We start from the raw sequence: 10,000 nt of genomic DNA, 5'->3' as shown, positions 1-10,000 counted from the left end.
CATTCTGTTCTGAGTTCAAATTCTGCCGAGGTCAACTTTGCTTTTCATACTTTCGGAGTCGATAAATTAAGTACCAGTTACGCACTGGGGTCGATGTAATCGACTTAATCCCTTTGTTTGTCCTTGTTTGTCCTCTCCATGTTTAGCCCCTTGTGGGTAATAAAAAAATAAGAAAAACAGATGTTATATGATAATGATGATGACATACATGTATGTATATGTATGTATATATATATACACCCACTCCTGCATATTTTCTAACCCTTCTGTATGACATTTGTGTATCAGCAAGTTCATTGATTTTTTTGATGGATATACATGGTAACATACATACACACACACATACATATATACACACATATATATATATTTACTGCGAATGGTTATTTATATGTATGTGTATGTATATATGCGTGTATAATATATATCTATATATGCATATATATATGTGATTGTATCTATATATATATATATATTCATAGATATGTGTGAGTGCATGTATATATATATATGTGTGTGTGTGTGTATACATACATATATATATATAAACATATATATATATATTATATATATATATATTATAATATATATATATATACATACATATATATATTATATATATATATATACATACATACATACATATATACACATATATATACATACATATATATATATACACACATATATATACATACACACATATATGTATATATATATATATGTATATAAATATGTTTGTATCAATAAATTATTTTGATACACATGGTAACACACATGTACATACATATATTATAAATATATGTCTATGTGTGCGTTTATATATATATATACACATATATGTATATATATCTGGCTATAGATATTGATAGATAGATGGATAGATAAGAAAGACGGGGAGAAAGAATTAAAATCCTCTTGAGGATAAGAGAATATATCTTTATCAAGTTAATCAGAGAAGAACATTATGGAAGTGCGCAAAATGTCCAGAGTCTGTTAGATTTGTCAAACTTGAGTTATTCTTAATAAGATTATAAAGTTCTGCTGCAGTCTATTAAACTCATCTTTATTACACATGAACAACAACAGCGATAATAATAATAATAATAATAATAACAATAATGGTAATAATAACAGTAATAGTAATAATAATAATAATAATAATAATAACAATGTCGATGATGATCATAATAATAATCTTCATTCTTTTTCCTTGTTATTCTTTCACTTGTTTTCCTTCTCCTCCTCCCTATTTTATCATCATCATTATTATTATCGTTATTAATATTGTCGTAATTAGCATCATCGTTATTGCCATCGTTGTCGTCGTTGTTATTATGATCTTCATCATCGTCGTCGTCATCATGATCATCATCTTTATTATCATTTTCAATATTTACATCTCCTTCCTGAAAAACAAGTCAATAAACGTCTTAAAATAATAAAAATCAAAAAAAAAAAAAAATGAATGTTCCTTCCCCTCTGGGAAATCTGTTTTTTATCTCACCTACACATAAATCACTCACCCACTTCACCGAAAGCATCCATGGGTGGGTAGAACGAAAATTTAACAAGTCTATAGACTTTATTTTTCAAGAAGAACAGCAGCAGATGTAAATACAGAACCATATTTCTTTTGTAACAATAAGATTAATTGCCTGAAAATTTATAATCGCATTAACAACAACTCGTCTCAGACAGTTAGACATTTAATAGAGATATTAAACACTGAAGACTGTAAATTTCCTCATAAATTTGCCTCGATGCAGCCCATATGTTTTGTGTTACATGGGAAAAAAATTATTATTTTGGGTGCAGGTGTGGCTGTGTGGTAAGAAGCTTGCTTTCCAATTACATGGTTCAGGGTTCAGTCCCACTGCGTGTAACTTTGGGCAAGTGACTTCTACTGTAACTGTAACCTTGTGTCGACCAAAGCCTTGTGAGTGGATTTGGTAGGCAGAAACTGAAAGAAGCCCATCATGCACACATATCTCTATATATATAAAGGGTAAAGATGCCCCCTTTGGTCATGTATGACTATGGGATTGCCCCAAGTTCAGCCAAAGTTGTTTAGGGAAGACTAGCAACTTGCCCATGCATACCAGCCTCCCCTCTCCATGCCACCGATGTTATCCAAGGGAAAGGCAGAGGCTGACATAGTTTTGCACCAGTTACATTGCAACTCATTTTTACAGCTGAGTGAACTGGAGCAACATGAAATAGGGATAAGAATGTGCATTGTCCATTTAATTGGAAAATTCTATATGTGGCTGAAGATTGCTCGACATTTTAAAACTGATGTAATACTTACAGTGTTTAATAAAATAAAGTAGCATGAAACGATTGTACTACTCTACTTTGGATATCCTTGTTGCTTATTTTGATATATATATATATGTATATGTATACTTATACATATACATATGTGTGTGAGTGTATATATTCGTGTGTAGAGTGTAGGTTCTGATAGAGTAAAAATGTTGGTGTAATCTGAATGGCGCACTCAGCCTGAAGCCCTGGCTATTTTCACTCTCAAATGGAAACCTTGAGGAAATTGAAAGTCGAACTGGTGAAAGTGATGTGGGAGCCTTATAAAAGAGTCACATGCAATATAATTAAGAAAATGGAGAATGAGCTTAGTTCATTTGTATCATTAGTTACTATTGTTTTGGTATCCGTCCTTTTCTAAAACCACTGCATGTAAATGATTTCTGGTGAAAAGTTCCATAGCATGTGGAGGATTATATCAGTCTGGCATAAAGAGGTGAAATGTTTGAGAAAGCAACACCATACTACTATTGCAGATAGTTGATTCATTGATAGCATCTCTTATACTCTTGACAACTTAAATTCATGGCCTAAGAATTGACCTAGGAAAATAATATGGTCTGCCCAACTGTTTTCTTTAAGTATGAAAAACTAATGCATGAAAAAATTTCCTTGATCTACCAGAAAAGCATTTCCTGGAAGTCCATAGATATGCAAAAAATCTTTAAAAGTATTCTCCAAAGCTTAGCTATATTTGCAGTCCCTGACTTACCAAATGGACTATTCCAGATTTCACTTGTGGAAATCTACTTTTGTGCCTACTGATCAGGCTTGTAAAGTCATGTACGAAGTCATCTCAGGCACATGTATGAGGTCACTGCAAGTATGTCAAATATAATGACCGATAAGAAAAAATGCATTGGTATGTGTGGAGATAACTTCAAAAAAGATTCTATAACCACAAGTCTTCATTCAGGTATTGCCAACTAAAGAAAGAACCTGTTGTTTTGCCCTCAGGAGGCGCAATGGCCCAGTGGTTAGGGCAGCGGACTTGTGGTTGGAGGATCGCGGTTTCGATTCCCAGACCAGGCATTGTGTGTGTTTATTGAGCAAAAACACCTAAAAGCTCCATGAGGCTCCGGCAGGGGGTGGGGGTGGCGACCCCTGTTGTACTTTTTCGCCACAAGTTTCTCTCACTTTCTCTTCCTGTTTCTTGAGTAACACTGCAATGGACTGGCGCCCCATCCAGCTGGGGGGAACACATACGCCATAGAAACCAGGAAACTTGGCCCATGAGCCTGGCTAGGCTTGAAAAGGGGGAATAAATAAAGACTAAATACTCTTTTCAAACTTTTACATTGCCTTCAGTTGGTTTGCCAACTACTTTATAGAGTGCATTTCATGTTTTATTCCACAGAAGCTAGCTCTGTCAAAGAAATAACAGGATGTAACAAATACTGGGCAGTTAGACGTATAGCAATAATAGCCTGAACTATAGAATAAGTCAGAATCAATTTGTATGCAGTAAAACAACAGACATATTGTATATTATATGAATCAAATGCACCATTGCTATAGAATAGATGAATGAAACGTAAAACAAAAATTCTCATCAAACATAACATGTCAAGAATAATATCCGACCGCAAACTAGCTTTAATAACACATTACAAGCATGCAAGATTCCATAAATATGGAAAAAAAAACTCAAACAAGTTTGTAAGCTGTTAATGTATTACATGAATTTCTATGCAAATATGAAAGTTGTCAAATTTATGATTGTAAATGTTATATTGGACAAACTGGTACCACATTGTCTTGGCAGCTGATTATGCATTTACAATAATAAAAAAAAAATCATTGGCCCATGTAATTGCACATGCTGTACAAAATAAATTAGTTGTTTTTTCTTCCTATTCTGTTACTGGTTTTATTCATTAGTGTGGTGTGGGTGTATATTATCCCATCACTTGTTTTATAGAGATTCATTGTAGTGCAAAGTTAAACCACCCCCTCTACCCTGTAGCAGTTCATAAATGGGGTTACTAAATTTGTAGAAAGATTGCCTGCAACATATGATATATATATATATATTGTGTGTGTGTGTATATATATATCATATGTGTATGTATATATATATTATATGCCGTGGCTAGCTTTCAGCCCAGATTTAAACCCAACTGAACACATTTGGGGTGAAATCCAGTGATGGCTTAACCAGGTGGTCCCAAGGCACACAACTTGTGTAGAACTGGAGGCAGCTTTCCTCAGTATGTGTGCACAGGTGCCAATGGCTTAAGTATTGCTCTCGAAACCTTGAGCAAGTTAATACATATGTTAGGTTTTCCGAAACACACGTGAAGTTGTGGAGGGCTCTTCATTGGGCCTTGGGCCCAACAATGACGCTTCATGCATAGAGCATATATGAAATTTCATTAACCCTTTCGTTACTGTATTTATTTTGAGATGCTCTGTGTTTCTTTTAATTATTTTAAATATAACAAAGAATTTACTAAAATAACTTGGGTATCATTCAGCTAGTGTTAGGAACATAAATTGTGACTAAGGTTTGGTGAAAGATTTTAATTCATAACTTATGAAAACAAGACATTTGTACTACAGAGCCAGAGCCGGTTTCAGCCGGGTTGGTAATGAAAGGGTTAGACTTATATATAAGAAATTTCATTAAACAATATTTTCCAAGCAATGAACAATTTTCATCAAAACTATGATATAATTTGTTGTCTTGGAACTTATTGCAAAACTGCAGGATAAAGAACATTTGTTGTCTTCCCATTCGGGGTCAGTACAATCAGATTGTTTCCATTCCCTACCCTTCAACAACCAACATATAGCTGGCCATAGGCAGCAATAAACTTGCCTTTTAAATGTTCAATGATAATTCTTCTACTACCACTTCATTTAAAGACAATTTGATGTAGGTGGGGCCTCACTTTTCATACAAACAATTATTTGTAGCAGCTGGTAGGGGCTTTCTCTGTCCGGGTTGCAGATCCGTGGAATAAGCTGCCGGACAAGATAGTGAAGATGCCGATGACCACTCGGTTCAAAGTCTCTCTTGACCACAAGTGGCCTGAACTCTTAACATGAACACCACCCTGTACATAACTCCATGTCCCCCTACATGGCCATGTAACTAACTATATCTAAACTCCTGTTCGAAGCTTGAAGGAAAATTACGTCACTGTTGCTAAACACTATTTTAAAGTCTGATTTTTATGGTTTGGAATTGCACTAAACATATTTGACCATAAAAGATGTTTGAAATTCAGTATTTTTTTATCCCTGGGCTTGATTAGCTTGACTAAAGGCGGTGCTCTAGCATGGCCACAGTCAAATGACTGAAACAAGTAAAAGAATATGCGTGTGTGTGTGTGTATATATATATAGAAGGTGGCGAGCTGGCAGAAACGTTAGCACGCTGGGCGAAATGTGTAGCCGTATCGTCTGCTGTTATGTTGTGAGTTCAAATTCCGCTGAGGTTGACTTTGCCTTTCATCCTTTCGGGGTTGATAAATTAAGTACCAGATATGCACTGGGGTCGATGTAATTGACTTAATCCCTTTGTCTGACCTTGTTTGTCCTCTCTATGTTTAGCCCCTTGTGGGCAATAATGAAATATATATATGTGTGTGTATATATATATAATTTATATATATATATATATATATATATATATATATCATAGTGTTATTACAGTAAAAAAAAAGATGGCACAGAAAAGAAATGGTTTCACAAATAGGATAATTAATTAGCTTACTGATTGCATTAATGTAAAGAGAAAGCATCACATGTTTCAGACAGTAGGCCTTCATCAGAAGAAAAAAAAGAAATATCATACATATATATATATATATATATATTATATATATATATAAATATATAGAGAGAGAGAGAGAGAGAGAGAGAGGCTGACAGGGTTAAGGTTTGAAAATGAAGTATAAATGCTGTTTTATGGAGGTGAGTGAAGAAGGAAGGATGGTGCAGAGGTTTCGATAAGAGTGCATCTATGCCTGGAAGCAGGCATAAGTGGGGAATAGGAAAAGTGGTGGATGTGTATTTCAGGGTGGTGTGTGTGTGTGTGTGTGTGTGAAAGGCATTGAGTGTGGAAGTGTAGTGGTGAAGGTTAGTAGGGGTGTGGGATGTTAGTGCATGTGTGTTTTAGGAAGGTGTTATGAAAGAGTGTTTGTGAGGAGGTATACACATGTATGTATTTCTGCATTTATTACATATACCTATATGTCCATATACACACACGCATGTATATTTTGGGTCATCCCATAAATAATGCGGTTTTTTCAATTGCATGAACTAAAAGTCGGAGGTGGATGGGATAATCTACCTGCATCAACTTGCTATAAAAGCAGGTAGTAATTTTTACCTTGCCCTTATTCTTAGTGCAAGTTTTGAAGAGTGCAGTTCGATTTTAACAGTTATTTTTCCAAAGCTATAATAGCAGTGACAAAGGAGCATATTTGGCATATTTTGCTTTCTGAAAGTGGCACGTCCGTGCAGGTGGCACGTAAAAAGCACCCACTACGCTCTCGGAGTGGTTGGCGTTAGGAAGGGCATCCAGCTGTAGAAACACTGCCAGATCAAGTCTGGAGCCTGGTGCAGCCATCTGGTTCGCTAGACTTTAGTCAAAACCGTCCAACCCATTGCTAGCATGGAAAGCGGATATTAAACGATGATGATGGTGATGATGAGTTCAATAAAGGCAACCATGCAATAGAAAATGCGAGGAATATTAATGCAGTATATGGGGATCGAATAGTGAGAGAGGGGTAAAAGATGAGGAATGGTAGAAGTGTCATTGAATAGTGAGAGAGGGGTTTGGAGGAGTGAAGTTGAAAAAGTGTGACACACTGACACACTAAGATTTGCTTTCACTTTTATTATTATAGATGTGTGTCTGTGTGTATATATATAGGCACAGGAGTGACTGTGTGATAAGTAGCTTGCTTACCAACCACATGGTTCCGGATTCAGAATATTGATCCACTAATGCGGTGTTGAGCTGTATCAAATCTGAGTGAAACAGAGTTCATTTAATGAGATATCCCCTATTAAGTCACATGACAAGACCCTTCAGCACTGAGGGATGCACCACAAGTAGTTGTGTAGTTTCCAACCTGCAAAGGACTGATGCAGGATATGTTGAAACGATCGTTGTGAGCAATAAAGTTTCCCCATCTATTCCATTCTCCTTTTCTATTGTTTGTTTTATATATATATATATATATATCACCGAAAAATTAGCTCTAGTGGACCATGGGCAAGTGTCTTGTACTATAGCCTCAGGCCGACCAAAGCCTTGTGAGTGGATTTGGTAGACGGAAACTGAATGAAACCCGTCATGTATATATATATGTATATATCTGTGTGTGTGCGTGTCTTTGTGACTGTGTTTGTTTTCCCCCACCCACTTGATAACTTGTAATGCTGTGTTTGTGTTCTCTGTAACTTAGCAGCTCGTCAAAAGAGACCAATAGAAGAAGTACTCTGCTTAAGAAAAAAAGAAAAATAGTCATGGGGTCGATTTGTTCAACTAAAACCATTCAAGGTGCTGCTCCAGCATGTCCACTGTCAAATGACTGAAACAAGTAAAAGGTTTTATATATATATATATATATACAAAGTTAATCCAAACAAGAAAACACAAAAAAAAACCACAACAATGCGAGGACGTGGAACAAGTATAGTATTATTGGACACTCAGGAAAGAAGGGAAGAAGGAGGGTTTAACGTTTTGAGCAGAGCTCTTCGTCGGAAACATAGGAGAAGGGAAGACAGAGGAAAAAAAATCGCCAACGGTACACACAAGGTCACATTTTGATATATAATATATATATATATATATAATATATATATATATATATGTATGTATGTATGTATACTGACCAAAGCCTTGTGAGAGGATTCGGTAGACAGAAACAGTAAAAGAAGCCCGTTGTGTGTGTGTGTATATATATATATATATATATATATATCCTCCCGAAAGACCTGAGAGACCTGCATGGGGTGGGTGCAGATGTCTTCAAAATGAAGCTGGACCCCTTCCTGTCAGGTGTCCCAGATGAACCAACTTCACGGCAGGAGGGGCAGATGAGGGCAGCTGCATCGAACTCTCTCATGCACCAAATGTCAATTGCTAAAAAGCATTCGTGAAGTAAAATCATGTAGCAACACCGAATGGCGGTGCCCCAGCATGGCCACAACTTGTGAGCTGAAACTAGATGAAATGAATATATATATATATATATGTATGTATGTATGTATGTATGTATGTATGTATGTATGTGTGTGTGTGTGTGTGTGTGTGTGTGTGTGTGTTGTGTGTGTGTGTTATTTGTGTCTGTGTTTGTCCCCTCCACCATTGCTTGACAACCGATGCTGGTGTGTTTACGTCCCCATAACCTAGCAGTTCAGCAAAAGAGACCGATAGAATAAGCACTAAGGCTTACAAAGAATAAGTCCTGGGCTCCATTAGTTCGACTGAAGGTGGTGCTCCAGCATGGCCGCAGTGAAATGACTGAAACAACTAAAAAAACATATACGCCTGCATACCTATCTGTCTGTCTGTCTGTCTATTTGCCTGTCCATGAATTTGCATTTACATATATATATATATATCTATCTGCACACTCACATATACGTATACACTCCTGCATTTGCTTATATACATACAGATGTATAGAAGGCTCCTGTTTGTTGTTTTTAATAATTAAATAATCAATGACTCATTCTCAATATTTTTCATGTGTTTACCAATTTAAAAATATAGGCTTCTGTGTAGGTTTTCCAGTGACCTACAGTCACTTCGTCTTCAAAAGAAATGTATATATATATCTATTGACTGAACACAAGCGTGTATGCAAGCATATTCATGCATATAGACCCAAATATGCAGAAAATACAGAAAATATTTTTTGATTTGTCTGTGTCTATACATAAATTCAATTACATATTTGCATAAATTAAAAGAAAAAAAATAGCATAAACAAACAATCTTTTGTCTTCCACCGTTTTCAGTCATTGGACTGCAGTCATGATTGGGGGGGGGCACTGTACTGAAGGGTTTAGTCGAATAAATTGACCCCAGTTCTTTTATTTTTTGCTGAACTGCTCAGTTATGGGAACATAAACAAACCAACACCATTTGTCAAGTTTTGGTGTGTATGAGTATGAGACAAACAGAAACATGGAAAACACATTTGTGTGTGTGTGTGTGTGTGTGTGTGTGTGTGTGTGTTTGTATGATGTGTGTATGTATATATGTGTATATCTTTCTATCTATCCATCTATCTCTGTCCATCTGTCTGCATGTATGTATATCATCATTTAGCCTCCGTTTTCCATGTATGTATACATACACACACACATATATATATACATACACACACACATATACATACACATACGTTTATCGATTCGTTTTGCAAGATTCGTGATGTGAAATCATGTGGCAAAAAAAAAAAAAAAGTAAATAAAATGACGATCCCAAAATACAACAATATATATATTTCAAAATGTAACCACATGTGGATCATTGGCGATTTTTTTTTCTTTCTCCGTCTTCCTTTTCTCTTGGACTTTCCCTCCGTTTCCTGTTTCTGATGAAGAGCTTTGCTCGAAATATAAGCCCACCTTTCTTTCCTTCCCTGAGTGTCTGCCAATACCTTGCGGGTACCACATGCTTGTGTTGTTTTGT

At 35.8% G+C, this 10,000-nt stretch overlaps 2 protein-coding genes and 1 long non-coding RNA gene across 3 annotated transcripts in view; 1 reads left to right on the top strand and 2 right to left on the bottom strand.

Moving 5' to 3' along the window:
* Nucleotides 1–10,000, top strand: part of LOC115224043 (integrator complex subunit 13) — a 417,069-nt gene that overhangs the window by 170,703 nt on the left and 236,366 nt on the right. The gene's annotated exons all lie outside the window — the stretch shown is intronic.
* LOC115223892 (FMRFamide-activated amiloride-sensitive sodium channel-like) overlaps nt 1–10,000 on the bottom strand; it is a 157,264-nt gene that overhangs the window by 134,096 nt on the left and 13,168 nt on the right. The window lies entirely within an intron of this gene.
* Nucleotides 6,400–10,000, bottom strand: part of LOC118767768 — an 8,471-nt gene continuing 4,870 nt past the window's right edge. Inside the window, exon 3 of the long non-coding RNA XR_005003682.1 lies at nt 6,400–6,524. This is a non-coding gene — a long non-coding RNA (uncharacterized LOC118767768). The remainder of the gene's footprint in view (nt 6,525–10,000) is intronic.

Source organism: Octopus sinensis, linkage group LG24 (assembly GCF_006345805.1).
Source record: "Octopus sinensis linkage group LG24, ASM634580v1, whole genome shotgun sequence".
Classification (NCBI taxonomy): Eukaryota; Metazoa; Mollusca; class Cephalopoda; order Octopoda; family Octopodidae; genus Octopus; species Octopus sinensis.
The sequence above is the reverse complement of the archived record's forward strand: the minus strand, read 5'-3'. Positions and strand labels throughout refer to the sequence as shown.